An 18,753-nucleotide genomic window follows, 5' to 3' on the forward strand; every position below is an offset into this window, starting at 1 on the left:
AAAGTAGGTGAACATGAGTCAAAACCACTTAGATTCACACACATGAAAAGCCATGTCTGAAGCCCTTGGCATGGGCATGTATCAGATGAGACGTTCCCCTACCTTTCAAAGTTAGGGTCCAGTGTTCATGCGGTGATGTAAAACTGCACTTTCCTGCATTTCCTTCATTACTATTGTTTACATTCTAAACCTATCATTCCTTAACTTCTCCACCATTCAAACATTGTAAATCATCCTTTAATTCTGCACTAATCCTCTCTCCCTTTTAACTATATGACAACTGAAATTGAAGTGAACTTCAATAGTGTTGGAGACTCAGGTAGGTGGAGGTGCATGTCTTTTTTGTTGTTGTTGTTGAGACGGAGTCTTGCTCTGTCGCCCAGGCTGGAGTGCAGTGGCCCGATCTCGGCTCACTGCGAGCTCCGCCTCCCGGGTTCACGCCATTCTCCTGCCTCAGCCTCCCGAGTAGCTGGGACTACAGGCGCCTGCCACCACGCCCGGCTAATTTTTTGTATTTTTTAGTAGAGACGGGGTTTCACCGTGTTAGCCAGGATGGTCTTGATCTCCTGACCTCATGATCTGCCTGCCTTGGCCTCCCAAAGTGCTGGGATCACAGGCGTGAGCCATCACACCGGCCAGAGGTGCATGTCTTGTTCCATCCTGATCAAAGTCAAACAGAAAATCTGAGGCTGAATGGAGCCTCTTTTTCTCTATTTGCATGCGCACACATGTACATTTGTCCCCTTTCCACGCCTGCCTTCCTCATGACACCTACCACAGCACCCTACACATAAGAGGAGCCCAGTAAATATCTGAATACATGGACAAATCCATGAATCACTCAGATAGAAAAGGACAGAGTGTCATTCCTATTCTACAGAGGTAAAATCTGATACAAAAAGATTTAGTGTCATGCAAGAGCCAGGAAGCAATTCTTCTGCTACATCTGGCACGATTCAGACCCTTAAAAGATAATTATATATGTTTCTGGAAGATTAGAGACATTTGAGAATTGAGGTTAAGAGCAATAAATATGACTAAGAGGACAAAAATTGGTTCTGTGAGGGAAATAAAATCATAATAGCAAGGGTTAGACTAAAGACAGACTTCAAGCTGTCTTCAGATACCGGATGTGACTACATTGTAAGCCCAATTTAATTACTAACAATAAAACATCCACAACTAAGAGATCTTGATATAGACAACCTGCATAAATTGCACATTATTTAAACTCCTGGCAAGATAAATTCTATCATTTTTGTCAACGTGGCTTAATTAACAATATTTCTGCTCTCCACTCCCATGACATGCACTTTGATTTAAAATCCCAAATCTTCTCCATTGCCAGAAAGAACATCTACAGTGATGGGCTGCAGTCCTCTACTCATGAATAAATATCAAGTTTGCGACCTTTATCACACCCTCTAGGCAAGGATTATTATAATGAGAACACTGATCAGTTGCCTCCACCTGCACAGCAGGAAAACTCTGAAGTGGGGAAGGCCAGCCTACAGGAAAAGGTAATTAAACACACAACAGTCCTCTAAGAAGCTCCAAGAAACTCCTTCTCAATCATCTTTAAAACCACCATTCGTCTCAGATGACTCTGAAGTAGTGCTGCCTAGAGATGGGACAGGCACAAATGACAGGGCAACGTGCAGGCTCTCTGAGTAGAAGATACTTTCAGGACCACAAGGCCACAGCAAGCTGGGACTCTGCCACCTGAAATCTTCCTTGGAAGCAGCAGAACTACAAATTCCAATAAAAACAGAAATGACCATGGCCCACCATCATTAACTCTTTGGAACTCCACCTGAGTCTAAGGTGATGAACGGAAAGCTTGTTCAAATTTTGGACAACCCCACACACGTCACAAATGGCTCTTTTTAATTATTTTCCTTACGTCTTTAAACCCCACTAGTTCAATTGTTTTTATAATTTTTTTTTTCTTTGGAGATGAAGTCTCGCTCTGTCGCACAGGCTGGAGTGCAGTGGCGCGATCTCGGCTGATTGCAACCTCTGCCTCCCGGGTTCAAGCAATTCTCTGCTTCAGCCTCCCAAGTAGCTGGGATTACAGGCACCCACTTCCATGCCCGGCTAATTTTTGTATTTTTAGTAGAGACAGGGTTTCACCATCTTGGCCAGGCTGGTCTTGAACTCCTGACCTCATGATCCAGTCGCCTAGGCCTCCCAAAGTGCTGGGATTACAGGCTTGAGTCACTGCACCTGGTCTGTTTTTATAATTTTTGACAAAGTCTCCATTGTTTTGTGATGAGATGGGAGTATAAATAAAAATCATACTTGTTAACATTCTTGAGTACTTGAGTTTACAAAATATTTTCACGTACATTGACTAGTTTTCTTAAGGTATTTCTTTTGTAGTATTTCCAAACACACAACAGAATTAATACGACGAGTACTCATTTATCCATCAGCCACCTTTAGCAAATCTTGACATTTTGCTACATTTCCTTCAGGCTCTTGAATAATAATTTTTAAAAAAAGCTACAGATACAGTTATTCCATTCCACTCTCCTGTCACTTAGAGAGATGACTACTATCCTGAAATACGAATGTGTCACTCTAAAGCACATTTCATACTTTTACCATGTGTGATTCATAAGCAATTTATAGTATTGTTTAACATTCAATAAATGGTGCCATGTACTAGTCATTCTACAACTTGCTTTTCTAAACCTTACGTTTTTTAATTTTACCTTTGCTGGAAATATAACTCTAGTTCATTAATTCCAATTTAATTCAATTTTCACAGTAACTTTTTACCTAAAATAACAAAAGAGTAAATATGTTGCCTGATTCTAAGAAGCAATGACTAATTCAGATTCCATTCTCATCCATAAGTCCATGTTCTTCTACTGTAATTTCCAGAAGACTGGAAATTACAAAGTCTTCATTTAAAATCCTGTCAAGCTGTAAGTTAAGGAAAGGAAAAGAAAAAATCCCCACTTTCGCCACTGTCCCTAGATTCTTCACTATACAAACAGGGCTACCAATTCATTTCGAGAAGATGCTGAACCAAATTCTTTGGTTTCTTTATCCACTCTGGGAAATGTGAACACTAACCAGACATTTGACGATATCAATGAACTTTACTTTTTAAGAGACAAGGTCTCGTTCTGTTTCCCAGGGTGAAGTGCAGTGATGTGATCATAGCTCACTGCAGCCTCAAACTGCTGGATTCAAGCAACCCTCCTACCTCAGCCCCCAGGACTACAGGAACATGCCACCACACCCAACTATTGTCAACTTTTCTTGAAGAGTGAAAATGGTATGTTCAAAAGGAAAAAAGACGTTGCTTAATATTTATACAGTTTCAGTTTTACAAGATGAAAAGAGTTCTTGAGATTGATTACACAAAAATGTGAACGTACTTACACTACTAAACTGTACACTTAGAAACTGTGAAGATCGTAATTTTATGCTATGTGTCTTTTACCACAATATTCAAAAAAAGGAAAAAGATATATTTAGGGATAAATTATATGTCTAGGTTTGATCTAAAATAATCCATGGTGGGGTAGAGGTTACAGAAAAAACAAAACTAACTAGTAACGCTCAGTGATAGGTATATGGGGGTTCATTATACCAGTCTCTATTTTTATATGTTTGAAGTTCCAAAATAAAGTTTTAAATAATGGCTTAGCCCAACCAAAAATATTTTTTCACTTTACTAACAGGTTGCTTTGCTCTTACGTAAAAATAAAAAGCATCCTATTTTTTGAATGCCAGCAGCCCTAAGACCTGCTTTACCTTTTGCAGTTCTAGAAGGGACACTGCTTCTCAAGCTTGAATGTGCATTTGAGTCACCTTGGGGCCTTGTGGAGATGCAGCTTCTCTTCAGTAAGGCTTGGGTGGGGCCTGAAATGCTGCACTTCAAACAAGCTCCCAGGTGCTGGTGCTGGTTCACGGGTCCCATATTGAGGAACAAGGCAACAGGGGACGCGAAGGCTGCAAGCATTTGCAAGGGGAGAATCTAGCAAGGCTTTATTTAAATTGCATATCTGGGGACTAGAAGGGCACCTGCATATCTGGGGACTAGAAGGGCACCAACACTGCTCCTCCGTTCTGGGAAAAAGTCTCCCGGCTCCTTTGCACCCCAGCACCAGGCACTACTATTCACTTAGTGAGAACCTCTAAAATGGAGAGCATCATACAAAAACATCCTAGCAGTCAGCTTTATTCCAGCCTTACACTTAGATCTAAACTCCTTAAATAGCCATGAAAATCTAATGCCCTGAAAGATTCTCCTCCTCAATCTATTAAGTAATGACTAAGCAAAAGAAACACATCCAGAGGCCAAAGTGCAGAGGCCCAGGCAAGAGCTGGGAATCATTAACAAACTATAAGAAGGTTAAATGCAGTATATCTTGGAAGCTCTAGTAAATTCCATTAAAGAAATAACATTCATTAAAGCATGCGCGCTCCTAAGCAACCATCAACATCTCTGAAGAATCAAAAGAAGAATTTCTACCCGTAGAAAATCTTATCCACAAAATACAGTTATTTCCTCTAATGTTTTATGGTTGTCACGTTGACTTAACCAAAGTCTTCTGTCCTCAGAGAAATGCTCTATTATCTGCTAGACTATGAATGCTCAGAGGACAGGGATTATCACTGATGATTCTTAAGCTCTTACCATATGATCATACAGCTTCCATTTATTGTGCTTTCGAGGTGAGCACGAAGCAGTTTATATGACTTATTTCACCTAAAACACTCTGTCACTAAGGTATTTTATTTATTGAGTCTTTACTCACCAAATCCCTCCCCTCTTTGCAAGTATTTTTCCTAAAATGTTAATTCTTAGCTTCTTTCAGCAGAATGATGTAAAGGAGAAGGTGCTACCCTCTTTGACCTGTGAACTCCAGACCAAGCTATCTAGAGTCCAGCTCGGTCACCCAGGCTGGAGTGCAGGGGCGCAATCTGGACTCTGGTAGAGTCTAAGGGACTCTACCAGCTCAAATCATGCCCCTTATGGTTCACATATGCATGACAGGGAGCCAGCCACTGGGAGAAGCATGGAAAGAACCCACCCAATCCCTGCCTTCAGCAAGCACGCAATCCAGTGGAAATGTCACCAGGCAGAAAAATTAAAATCTATTTATGATTTATTCAACAAACAGATACACACACACACATACATAGTTAGTTCAGGCAGGCAGAGGAAACCCTTCTGACAAAAGGGTTAAGGAGTTCTCTATTAAGATGGTTTCCCTATTAAGATGGTTTTGGGGCTGGACCTTCAAAGAGTACTTATAACACATAAAAAAGGGAAAAAATGAACTAAGACACTGAAGCATGTGAGAACAGACTAGTGAGTAGCTTGGAATGGTTGGAATGCACAGACCCAGAGAGCAGGAGCTCCTGGCAGAAAAGAATTCAATGGGCTGGTTATTACAGGAAGCTGATTTGCTCTGAAGCTCTAACTTTGCAATTAATACTTAATTTTTACTTGATAGTGTTATTCTTTTTAAAAAGTCTTATTGTACCTAGTTCCAACAGCATTTCCTTGAGGCTGCAGCCTGTATGGAAATTACAAGACACTTGCCCAGGCCAGGTCCTACCTCTGCTGGCCCTAGAGTTTATCACAGGAAGATTTTTTTTGTTTTTAAATGTATAAATACAGTTTCTAGAGGCTTGTTCCAGGGTGACTCTCAAGCCCAAGCCAACATACCTAACAAACAAGAAAAATCCATGTATGCAGAGTATAAAGATGTGAAAAGTGTTTTGTGAACTATTTGTAAAGTGTGCAACATAACAAGAAAACATTATAACTCTTATCACTGCTGGGATTGAACTCAGTCCAATGACCTCCAATAGAAAAGAATTAAGGTCCTGAACACCCACATCCAGAGTCAACACTTAGTTTAACAAAATAAAATAATAAAAGTGTTGCTTAGTCACTTATGGAAAAAAAAAAATCCAAGGGTAGACACCAGAAATGACTTCACTGTGAAGGACAGATTTCCAGAAATAACAAATGTCTAATGCCATTTCTGAAACTACAGCTAGGCAGAAAAAACAATTCTTTTTACTTTTATTTATTCCCAGAATAATAGAAACAAGAACCAAGAGCAACCTTTTCTTGACATCCTTCTGGTGTTTCTGGAAAAATATCTCCTTGGAATAAATAGTGGAGCATATCCCTGCTTCCCTCACAGAACAGGTATGTAGGATCATTTTTAGTATATAAAACTAGTTAATGGTAATATGCAAACAGAAATTCTCATCATTGTGTAGATGATCTATTTGCACTGATCACAGATGCCAGGAGCAATTCCCAACATAAATAAAAAGACTAAGAAGGTTTTTTTCCTGGTATTTTCAAGGCGATATACTTAGGGAAATCATAATTTGAGCAAATCTTGGAAACTCAAGACACCAAATAGGTTAACAAAGAGCTTGTACTTGTCCTTTAAAGAAGGCCTGGGTTTTAGAAGGGGGGACGCTTAGCTTGTAATGTCTGATGGGGCATCATGACAAAAGCAAAACCTGAACTTCCCACATGATAATTTTCTAGGTATAGAAAAAGTCTGATGCAATCTGTTCTGTAAGCAATGATTACAGGAAAAAAAAAAAATCCTACCTATAAAGTTAACAGTTGGCATACCCTGCCACTCCTGACTGCGCAGGTACAAACTCATAAATTTTGAAAGCCATGAAGCCAAGTGATTGTGCTATCTGGTTAAAAACCTTTGAAACAAACAAATTTCAGCAAAAATGATATATGCTCTGAGGATATGGCATTATGTCATAATGATCCTCCTCACATCCTCCACGGCAGGCGGTTGATATAAGATGTACGTGCTTCTCAGGAGTCCCTAAATACTAGGTCCACGCATAGAAATGGGGAGAGGAAGAAAGAATGATGATTTTAAATATTACTCATAAAAACTCAGTTTATACTGAGTGGGGGAAAAAATGATGGCAACATCTGCTATCCAAGTCTAAAGTTGTATTTTTAGAGGTCATTTTCACTATTTCTTAGCAGCTTATCTCAAAGAAAAGGAATACCACTCAGGGGAAGACTTACTTAAACTACAAAACACACATCATCATCTGACTTATACAAAGTTCTTATAGAAGTTTTCTGGTCAAATTAATTGGGTGAGTCATTTTATCTCAAACAGGTAGGTGTATTATGCAATTTTTCATGAGAAACCATAAATACAGATTTATATATGGTCACCTGAATTTTTAGGCATTGCCATCTAATTCAACCATGCATTTGTAATACATTGAGGGCCAAAACAAGACAAGGATGCAAGCCAAATTCAGCCTGCAGGCAGCCGATTCATAACATTTGGATTAGAATAATTAATGTAATAGAACAAGAGCAGGAAAATAATTAATATATAGAACAAAATAATTAATGTAATAGAACAAGAGCAGGAAAAGCTGATATCATAAGAGGCACTGACATTTGCTGTTTCCAAGGTGGTAAAAGAAAGGCAAAAGAGAGGTATTTGCAAATCCATTGCAAGAGAAGAGAGATGATGGGAGTCCTCCATCTGCATAACATTTTCAAGGGCTTCCTGCTCAAGGGCTTCCCTTGCAGGCTTAGTGTGACACCAAATGAGGTTCTAGATGACACTGTTTAACATGATGCCTGGCACCTAGCAAACTGCCAATACATGTTAATGCTTTTATTACTGTTACTAATATAGCAAAAGCTTAAATGGGTCTTCCCCACCAGCTACATGACCTCTGGTAAACTACTTAACATTTCTAGCTCAGTTTTCTCATCTGTAAAGTGTGTCGGCACAGACCAAGCTTCAATAAATGTCAGGTGTTATTACTGGTATAGAGGTGATGGGAAGCCCTTCCCAAAAATGTGATCCATGAGAAAAGAAAAACTCTAAAAGCTGCGAACAAAAGGCAAAGTTTTAACAAAGTACATTCCGATGGTTGATTCGATTTTAGGCCTATTATTTAACCCACCTGCACTTTTACTGCTTGGTTTGTAGAACAGAGAAAAACAAACTCATTTACTTCATAGAGTAAAATCATCTTGTACATTCTCTTGTGTCAAACAATGATTACAATTATTAGCCCAGATATTAAATATTAACACTTCTATTCCAGGACACACACCCATGACAACCACTCACAAATTCACGTGGCACTGGCAGCTCCTTTGGCCCACACTTCAGGAATTGCGCTTCATAACAATCCCCACTGCCCGTGAGGCAGGGTCCATCTTCAGCTCCCAAGGTGCTTTCACACCCAGCAGGCTCACTGGTCCCCACATCCGGTGACTGGGAGTTCAGATAATTTTGTCCCCATTTCACAGGTGAGGATTTAGATACTGGGTCCTTGAATTAATAACCCAAAGCTCACCCCAGGTTATGACACTGCCTGCCTCTAGTAGCAAATAAATGCTACAGAGAAAGGCTCAGAAAAAAGTCTTAATTTAGGAGTCTGCTAAACTTCAATCATTGCGATGGAGTTTCGCTGTTGATGCCTAGGATGGCGTGATCTCAGCTCACTGCAACCTCCACCTCCCAGGTTCAAGAGATTCTCCTACCTCAGCCTCCTGAGTAGCTGGGATTACAGGCACCTGCCACCACACCTGGCTACTTTTTGTATTTTTTAGTAGAGATGGGGTTTCACCATGTTGGCCAGGCTGGTCTGGAACTCCTGACCTCAGGTGATCTGCCTGCCTCGGCCTCCCAAAGTGCTGGGATTACAGACGTGAGCCACCACGCCCAGCCATAGTCATTGCTTATTAATACAGCTGGTATGAGCAGACCCAGACTAATATTATAGCAACTGAAAAGCAGAACGTAGCTCTATAATTACCCTAATGTTTCTAACAGAATTACACAAAGGGCATAGAATTATGTACAAAGGGGGGAAAATTGTATTAGACACCTCTGAACCTTTGAAATTGTATTACTTAGAACCTTGGCAAAGGAGCAGTAAGTATTTAAAGAAGATTAAGATGAATTTCCCTTTTGGTGTCCTACTTAATTGCTCAGGGCCGCCTTGGTGCCTTCCAAAACGCAGTTACATTCAGCCCGGCCAGCTGCCCAGAGCTTTTGCACCACCAAAAGCAGAAGGGGCCAAGTTACCAACCTCCCAACGCAGGTCAAAGCACCCCTGGAGTTTAATGAGTCACCCTTCTGAGAGCCACAGCCGGGATGTGGGTTTCCGCATGTGTCAAGTGACATGACGTCTTTACTTCTTCGAATGAGAACCGAAACTGCTCTCCAAACATTTCCTTGAAACATAAATCACTGCCCTCAAACCGACCACCACTGCAAATCTCTACATCTAACCCATCATTTCAAAAGTATAGCTACCTGACACAGGTTTTGATATCAGTAAGAGGCGACTCTACTTACGGAGTCCTAAAATCACAAACTAGGAAGGGAAGCCTAATTTCCTCATTTTATAGTTGGGGAAAGTGAGGGCCAGAGAGAGGAAGTGATTAGCTGAAGATGACACAGTAAGTGACAGAAGAAGGCTGCCAACACCCCTTGATTGTATGGGAAAACATTGCATTTCCTCAAACATCTGGGAAACATCCGTAACAATTCTCAGCACTTAGCACTTAGCCTCAGGTGGGCTTCACTGCCGATTTCTCAGGGTCCAGTCCAGGCATTCCCCCATGTCCAAGCACTTTTCTCCCTTTCGAAACCAGTGTATGATTCCCACCCCCCACATCTTTAAAGAGCCACCCCTGGCTGGGAGGTGGCTCATGTCTATAATCTCAGCACTTTGGGAGGCCCACGGTGGGAGGATCGCTTGAGGCCAGGAGTTTGAAAACAGTCTGGGCAACATAGAGAGACCCTGTCTCTACTACATATTTAAAAATTAGCTGGGTATAGTGGTCTGTGCCTATAGTCCCAGCTACCGTGGAAGCTGAGGCAAAAGGATTGTTTGAGCCCAGGAGTTAGAGGCTGCGTGAGCTATGATTGTGCCACTGCACTCCAGCCTACGGAACAGAGCAAGACTGTCTCTAAAAAAGAAATAATTTAAAGAGCCACCCTCGTTTTCCCATTCTTTTCCCTGTTCAAGCTCTTCTCTCCCCAGCAAATTTTTGTTCTTTTTGTTTTGTGTTGTTTTGTTTTTGAGACAGAGTCTCGCTCTGTCACCCAGGCTGTAGGGCAGTGGCGCAATCTGGACTCAAAACGACCTCTGCCTCCTAGGTTCAAGCGATTCTCCTGCCTCAGCCTCACGAGTAGCTGGGATTATAGGCGCCCACCACCATGCCCGGCTGATTTTTTTGTATTTTTAGTAGAGACGAGATTTCACCATGTTGGACAGGCTGGTTTCAAACTCCTAACCTCAAGTGATCCACTCGCCTTGGCCTCCCAAAGTGCTAGGATTATAAGCCACCGCGCCTGGCCTCCAACGGATTTTTGAGTAGAACGTGGTTTCTGCAGCTTTTTGCCCAATCCTGTACCTGGCTTCCCTTGAAGATAAGCACAGGGACTATTTTCACCTGAGAGGTCTTCGCCTCTCATTTTAGTAGGGAGGCAACAGGTAACTGGAGAAACAAACCTGAGAACATGTAAAAGCTGCCAGTCTTACAAACATTTTGCCCATGTCCATAACACAGTGTCATTTTTTTCTGAGAAAGTGACTGGAGTTTCCACTTCATTGCTCAAACTAGAGATGAATCTCCATCCCTCCTCCATTCTTTAAGAATCCTTTTGCTGCTTCCCACCCCATTCTTCCATCCACCTGAGTAACAGGTGCGTGCACTCTAACTAGGGTGTGCCAATTTCACCAGGCAGCTCTCCCTCAAGGGAAACCTCCCTTTAGGCTTTTTCTCACTTCATCACAACACAAAAAGATAAGATTGATAAGAAAGACAAACATTGATAAAGAAATCTGTTATTTGTCTGACATCTCAGAGCACATTCCCGAGCTCGTCTCAGTCTAAGAGGGTTGTTTGGGCATCAAACTCATCACCAACTCTTTTTTCACCAACCCTCTCCACATAACCAGCCAGTCCTACACAGAAGCAGGAATACGGTGGCCTGGGTTGGGGGGAGGGGGCCAAGGGGGCCTGCTAGGGAATCACTCCATGGCTCCCGCTTCTCAAGGGGCCTGAAGGAACAGGAGTGTTTTCTTAATACCATTCCTTCTGGTCCAGTGCTCACCTTCTTCATTTCACCAGCAGGTGCCCAACGCACGTCACCACCTTCACCCTCAAGAAGATTAGTGGAATCTTAAATCTCACATGCAGACTTTCAAGAGGGAGTTCCATACTCCCACACCCAGACATAGTCCCCCATCATCTCCAAATCAGGTCTCTCTCAATTATCTCTCTTGTAAGTAAAAATTACTAATATAAGCATCCGTTTGAAACCTCAGCTTTATTTCAATCTATTTCAACACTTTAATCCAGCCAGGCAAGAGGTCCTCAATCAATGAAGCCAACGACTCACTGCAGAGAGGTAGAGACTCTCTTCTGCTTCTGAAGGCCCCCTTGGGCTTGGTTTACAGAGTGGCTGGAATAAGCACACTGTTTGGCCAATTACATACCTTTTAAAACATCCAGAAAACTATTAATGAAAAAGAAAATTTCGTTCAGTTTCCTGGAAAATCTAGCTTTTGTTTATAAGACATTTAGAAAATCATTAGAAACTTCATTCTACCTACTCAAGTTGTTGGGTTTTTGGGGTTTTGTTTGTTTTTTTTGAGACCAGCTCTCACTGTGTTGTCCCGGCTGGAGTGCAGTGGCACGATCCTGGCTCATTGCAACCTCTGCCTCCCAGGCTCAAGCAGTCCTCCCACCTCAGCCTCTCAAGTAGCTGGGACTACAGATGTGTGCCACCATGCCTGGCCTAAGAAACTGTTGAGTCAAATTCTTTGCACAAAGAATCACACTAGACCTTTATTCAGACAACTTTATGCTACTTCTCTTTTCACAGGCAACACACTAATCCTACTTAAGGAGACAGAAAGAAAGGATTTTCCACAAAAACATGGAAGAGAAGAGCAGTTTTATGTACTCTGCTGCTCGTTTAACATACAACACATGCATTAAGTTAATCCTTAAAACAACCCTATGAAGTTGGCATTCATCCTCTACAAAATCTTTTTAAAAAAACATGGCTATAAAATTAAAAGATGAAACACATTCGTTTACCCCTGTTACACTGACAAGGAAACTAATGTTCAGAAAGGAATAGTTTGCCCAAGGTCACACAAGCTGTCCCACACAAGCTGTTAACAGGTAGGTCTGCCTGACTCCAAAGTCCACGTTCTGTCTTCCCACTACACCACACCACCCAGCGTCCTTCACCTTTTTTTGTTTTAGAGATGAGGTCTTTCTATGTTGCCCCCTGTCGTGCAGTGGCTATTCACAGGTGTGATCATAGTACACTGCAACTTCAACCTCTGGGCCACAAGCGATCCACCCATCTCAGCCTCAAAGAAGCTGGAACAACAGGCGCATGCCACCACACCCAGCTTTCCTTCATATTTACTTCTTCTTCTGTGGCACTGATGCCTATCCTCCCTTCCAGATCCACAAGGACAAAAGCACTGGTATTGTTCATCTCAGACAATGAAAACTTAACACAGAACCACAAATTTTGCCTACAAAGACATTGCCACTGGAAACTAAATCTTCCCCTACTGGCCCAGTATCCTGTTAGCAGTTCATGGATATTAGCAACACCAAAATAATTACCATCATTGGCTAGTTACTGAGTATCTCAACAGGAAATAATCCAGCTAGAACTCTGATATTCGGAGAAAATTTCCAGCATTGGGGTGTCTTGGGTGTCACTGCAGGAGCTTGCTTAGGGCTGTGGGACCCCCTAGAAGGAGCAAAGAGCATGGGATGAAAGGAGCAGAGTTGCCTCCAGACACGACCTGCGGAAGAAACAGCAGGGCAAGAAAGTGAGGGAAAACCAATGGTTCCCTTCTCGGATTTCTAGAATGAACCATCAAGGTGAAACGAGAAGTAAATTCCCCTATGGAAGGAGGAGAAGAGAGACAAGGAAAGAGAAAATGGGGAAATTAATAACAAACAAGTTCTGCAACTAGTCAGAGAGACTAGTTTGATGCAACAAACTGCAACAAACAGAATGGTTGCATAGCTTGTTTGAGGTCATCAAACTAGTGAGCAACAGTGGAAGACAAAGACCCAGGTTTCCTGACTCCTGACCCCAGGGCTCCTGCTCACAAGCCTCTGTGGAGACTGACAGGAGGCCCCACTAACCAACGGTTAGGTCATTAGGTTTTGAGTTCCCATTTTACCAGTAACTTGCCATAAGATAGAGATTAGTGAGGACTGTGACAAACTGAAGAAAATGTGGCACGTCTAGAGGAGGCAGCTGCTATTCAGTCCGGGTGATTATGGCCATATAGGAAATCAAGTCTAGTTCTCTCATTTTTCAAGAAAATCTCCCAGCTTTTAAATATTTGCTCCAAAATTTTAAAAACAGCATGCTGGTCAGATCAAACACATATGGGGGGAGGGGTGGAATGAGCCTACAGGCAACCAGTTCCAAATCTGATGTATGTAAAATAAAAAACCAAAGGCCGGGCATGGTGGCTCACACCTGTAAACCCAGCACTTTGAGAGGCCAAGGCGGGAGGATCACTTGAGCCCAGGAGTTCAAGACCAGCCTGGCTAACATGGTGAAACCCCATCTCTACTAAAAATACAAAAATTAGCTGGGAGGGCATGTAGTCCCAGCTACTGGGGAGGTGGAGTTGGGAGAAGCGCTTGAGCCCAGGAGCTGTGAGCATGCACTCCAGCCTGAGTGACAGAGCAAGACCTTGTCTCAATAAAAAAAAAAATTGAAAAAATAAAGGACCAATACTAATAGCTGGTTCCTGATTGAGAGACCACGTGGGCATGGAGGTATTGGTGCTATAGTATTATCTCTCATGCAAATATACTACTACTTTTTAAGTATCTGTAGATGCTATTAAGATAAAATTTAAAGTAATTTACATAATTAAATTCACAGTAGCATTTTATAACTATTTATTTTTCAAAAAAAAAAAAACTGATAGCAAAAATACAACCAAAAATACATGAACCTCATGTATTTTTTTTGGAGATGGGTCTTAAACTCCCAAACTTAAGCATCCTCCTGCCTCAGCCTCCCAAGCAGCTGGGACTACAGGTGTGCATCACTATCTCATACTTTTCTTAATTGAGAAAAAAGAAATTCTCATATTTAGAAAAGGTTGGGAATAACTGGACTAGACAATTTCAAAAGATGTCAGTCTTATAATTTCATGATTATATGCTACAAAGAGGTGGGAGACTAGGAAGGAAAGATAAGTTCCCAAAATACATCAAAGTATATACTTAAAGCTCAGAACACACATAGCCATCTTAGTGCCTCATCATGAATGGTGAACCACCTAATTGCCCAAGTTCAAGAATGAAGGTAAAATAGCCAACAATACCAGCAATATTTGTTGATCTGCTTTTCAGGCAATTAAAAAAAAGACAGAAACAGATACACAAAGGGCCATCATTGAGTTTCCATGGCAGAGTAAAATACCAGACATTAAGCACAAACAATTGCAAATTCATAACTGATTGGTGCAACTAAGAAACCTGTGACGCCAGAAGGCCAGGGAAAAATTTAACCTGTTCTAGGCTGGCCTGAAAGGCCTCCCCAAGAAGTGGAGATTTGATGGAGCTGAGATCTCACGGATCAGTAAGAGTTAAGTGGGATGAGAGGGACGGGGCGTTCCATCAAAGGCGTCTGTGGATAGAAGGATGTGCTATTTTCAAAGAACTGAAAGGCCAGTGTGGTTGAAATGACAGTAAGAGCTTCTGAGATTTCAGTGTGTGGATGAAGAGGCAACAGGAAAAAGAGCACTGAGGCCCTCTAAACATGTTCAGAATGTTTGTGTCTTTACCTTAACATATAATACAAGGCCAATACCTCACATGGTGCCTATCTCAGCAGGCATACAAGAAATATATGGTAAAACTGAAATGGTTATAGGAGAGGAAGCTAGAGATGTGGGCTGGAGCTGGGTTTCCAAGAGCCTTGTAGAACAGGCTACGGAATTTGAACAGCCAGGTGCGGTGGCTCACGCCTATAATCCCAGCACTTTGGGAAGCTGAGGTGGGAGGATCACTTGAGGTCAGGAGTTCAACACCAGCCTGACCAACATGGTGAAACCCCGTCTCTACTAAAAATACAATAATTAGCCAGGCGTGGTGGCGGGTGCCTGTAATCCCAGCTACTCGGGAGGCTGAGGCAGAAGAATCACTTGAACCCAGGAAGTGGAGGTTGCAGGGAACCGAGATCGCACCATTGCACTCCAGCCTGGGTGACAGAGCAAGAATAAAATAAATAAATAAATAATAAATAAAAATAAATAAATAATAAATAAATAAATAAATAAATAAAAGAGAATGGGATGCCCATAATGGGTTCAGGCGTACTTAAAGGATGACTCAGCATGGAGAAGGGCTTGAAAGGATGCAAGACTGGAAGCAAAATCCCAGTGAGATTATTACAACAATCCATGAGACAGATGGTAGTGGCCTGGCCTATGGTGACGGAATGGAGGGAAGAAAACATAGTCCAAAAAAGGTAGCAGAATTGACAGGCCTCATTTCCTCTTCAGCTCTGGGGTAGGGAGAAGCCCAGGATGGCTGCTGAGTTCCTGTCTTGGGCACCTCGTGTTGTGGTAGTGTGGCTGACTGAGAAGAAACATGTTTGGGGCACAGATAAATTCACTTTAAACACTGACCTTATATCACCTTTGAGTCATCCAAGTAGAATTGTCAAAGAGGCAGTCAAGAGGTCTGAGCTGGAACACAGGCTTGGGAGACAGAGACTGGCACTTTAAGATAGATCACAGAGGCCGGGCGCGGTGGCTTACGCCTGTAATCCTGGCACTTTGGGAGGCCGAGGCGGGCGGATCACAAGGTCAGGAGATCGAGACCATCCTGGCTAACACACTGAAACCCGTCTCTACTAAAAATACAAAAAATTAGCCGGGCGTGGTGATGGGCGCCTGTAGTCCCAGCTACTCAGGAGGCTGAGGCAGGAGAATGGCGTGAACCCGGGAGGCGGGGCTTGCAGTGAGCCGAGATCACTGCCACTGCACTCCAGCCTGGGAGACAGAGCAAGACTGTGTCAAAAAAAAAATAAAAGATCACAGAAAGTGTTGAGGGGAGAAAAGAGAAAAGCAGTCACCAAGGGTTGGACAAATCCATCCTTTACACAGCAATGGAGAAAAAGGAGAAAACCAAAAAGAATACGTTGCCATGAAAGCCAAGGGAGGAAAGCATTTAGGGATGAGAACGGTCAACAGGGTCAAGCTGGAGAAGAATGCCAAGTCACAGCACCATGTTCTGGTTTGGTTGGTTTTTTCCTTTAGGGTATTGATCATAATCTGTAAAGCTTCTTTTTTTTTTTCTTTGCCCATCTCCTGCTAAAACTGTATAAGTAACATGAAGATTTGTTCCCTACTGTATTCCTATGGCCCAGTAGAAGACTTGTTGCACAGGCCGGGCGCAGTGGCTCCCGCCTGTAATCCCAGCACTTTAGGAGGCCGAGGCGGGCAGATCACGAGGTCAGGAGTTCGAGACAAGCCTGGCCAACATGGTGAAACCCTGTCTCTACTAAAAATACAAAAATTAGCTGGGCATGGTGGCGCCCGCCTGTAGTCCCAGCTACTCGGGAGACTGAGGCAGAAGAATTACTTGAACTCAGGAGGTGGAGGTTGTGGTGAGCTGAGATCACGCCACTGCACTCCAACCTGGGCGACAGAGCGAGACTCCGTCTCAAAAAAAAAAAAAAAAAAAAAGACTTGTTGCACAAAGGTCTCCAAGGTCTCTGTTGAAGAAATTGATGAAGGATGGATGTACGAATGCTTCAGGAAGAAAACAGTACTGAAAAAGAACTACAGATGGAGAAGCCAGCGATAATACCCAGGTGAAGGGCCCGAGATGGCAGAGAGGATGGAGCCAGGGTTGGTTGGTCTTGGATGACACACAGATATTAGGTGGATCATTTCCCATCAATCCTCTTCCCCAAGAAACAGAGATTTTTAAATTGTTTCCTATGAGGTTCTACATTGTCCAGATAGTTCACTATTCCATGGAGAAATGAATGTTTCCATTCCTATTGAGACTTTATTGCAGCCGGGCATGGTGGCTCACGCCTGTAATCCCAGCACTTTTGGAGGCCAAGGTGGGCGGATCACGAGGTCAGGAGATCGAGACCATCCTGGCTAACAAGGTGAAACCCCGTCTCTACTAAAAATACAAAAAAAAAAAGACTTTATTGCCAGAAAGCCATGAGTAAGTAGGTTGGGAATGGGGCTTCTCTGAGAATTTCAGTTCCATTCCTCTGCATCATGAGCACCAGGATCTCAAGAAGTTATTTCACCCCAACAACCAATTGTGTACCATCCCATGAATATGCTTCAATGCTTTAAGACAAGTCAACGTACAAACATATGCCCTCGGAAAGCAGGAAAGCTGGAAGGGTTATTCATATTAACAAATAATTAGTCACTTTTTAGTCACTATAAGAGTCACTCACAGCACTAAAGAGGCCAATCCCTTAGTTCACATAAAACCCAACTCAATTTATAAATTGTGACCTCAAAGTCAACTTCCTAAAAATACATTTGGCATCTGCCTTTCCCTGAAAAATAGATCTGCTCCCCCATTAGCCCCACAATGATAGACTACATTAACTATGTCCTAATTAAATGTTCTAAATCTGAAATTAAACGCATTGGAGGAGTGTGGGGGAAAGCCTGCATCTTCGTAAGGCTGCCCTAATTTACTTAGTGTCAAGGGCCCAGTTGGCCTTTATACCTCTTTAAATCAATCAATTAGCTGGGACACACCTTCTTACTTTCAAAAGGAGGCTATAGATAGGATGAGATTTCATACCAGGACTTTTCAATAAACAAAGTCACAAGCATCAAAAGAACGTTTGTCCTGGGAGCTGCCAAGGAAGGCCAACTGATAGAGTGAAAAGGCTTTGGACCAGGAACCAGAACCATATTAGCAACTGGCTTTCAGGAGAGCAAAACCATTATCTTTTCCACTCTGCCCACTACCTCCTCACTTCTGTTCTTTCGCTCAGTGTGTGGCACCACCCCACGTTTGTACACCAGCAACCACACAGAGCCCGGTGTAGTCAGTTTTGTGAAGGTGCAAAGAGGGAAGGAGCCAGACTGCCGATGTCTGAATCCAGCCTCTATCACTAGCTTGAGCAAGGTGATTTCCCGGCTTTAGGTTTCTTATCTATAAAGTGCGGACGGGTAACAGTACTCTCCTTACAGGATTGTTGTGAGGATTAAATGGATTAATAATTCTAAGTACTTGGAACATCACCTAGCCAACAGTGAGGAAGAGTTTCTCAATTTCATCATTCTCATCACCACCATCACTGTTTGACCTTGAGCAAGTCACTGTTCACAAGGGGTTAAGTTTCTCCATCAGTAAAATGATGGGGTGGATGAGCTGATCTCAGAAAGATTCCCAGTAGCTTAACTCCTCTCTAATTCTTTGAATCCTATTACAACACCCTAAACCCTCCTAAGCTCTAAGACCAGCCACAGGGAGTGAAGGTTATGCTGGTTCTTTCAGATCCCGAGGAGGTGTTTCAGCCCATGCAGCGGCAACTCCTCCCAGCCACAGGCTGGTCCTATAGTCCAGAGTCCAGCCCGCCAGCCTTGATTATAGATACTAGTTGTTCAGAGATCAAAATATTCATCATGCTATTCAAAGTTGTGGAAACAGCACAGGCATAAGAAAAG

General features: G+C 42.5%; 1 protein-coding gene across 2 annotated transcripts in view; it reads right to left on the minus strand.

Annotated features, from left to right (window-relative positions):
- The window catches only part of MB21D2 (Mab-21 domain containing 2), a 124,369-nt gene that overhangs the window by 87,354 nt on the left and 18,262 nt on the right, over window positions 1-18,753 (minus strand). The window lies entirely within an intron of this gene.

Source organism: Pongo abelii, chromosome 2, assembly GCF_028885655.2.
Source record: "Pongo abelii isolate AG06213 chromosome 2, NHGRI_mPonAbe1-v2.0_pri, whole genome shotgun sequence".
NCBI lineage: Eukaryota > Metazoa > Chordata > Mammalia > Primates > Hominidae > Pongo > Pongo abelii.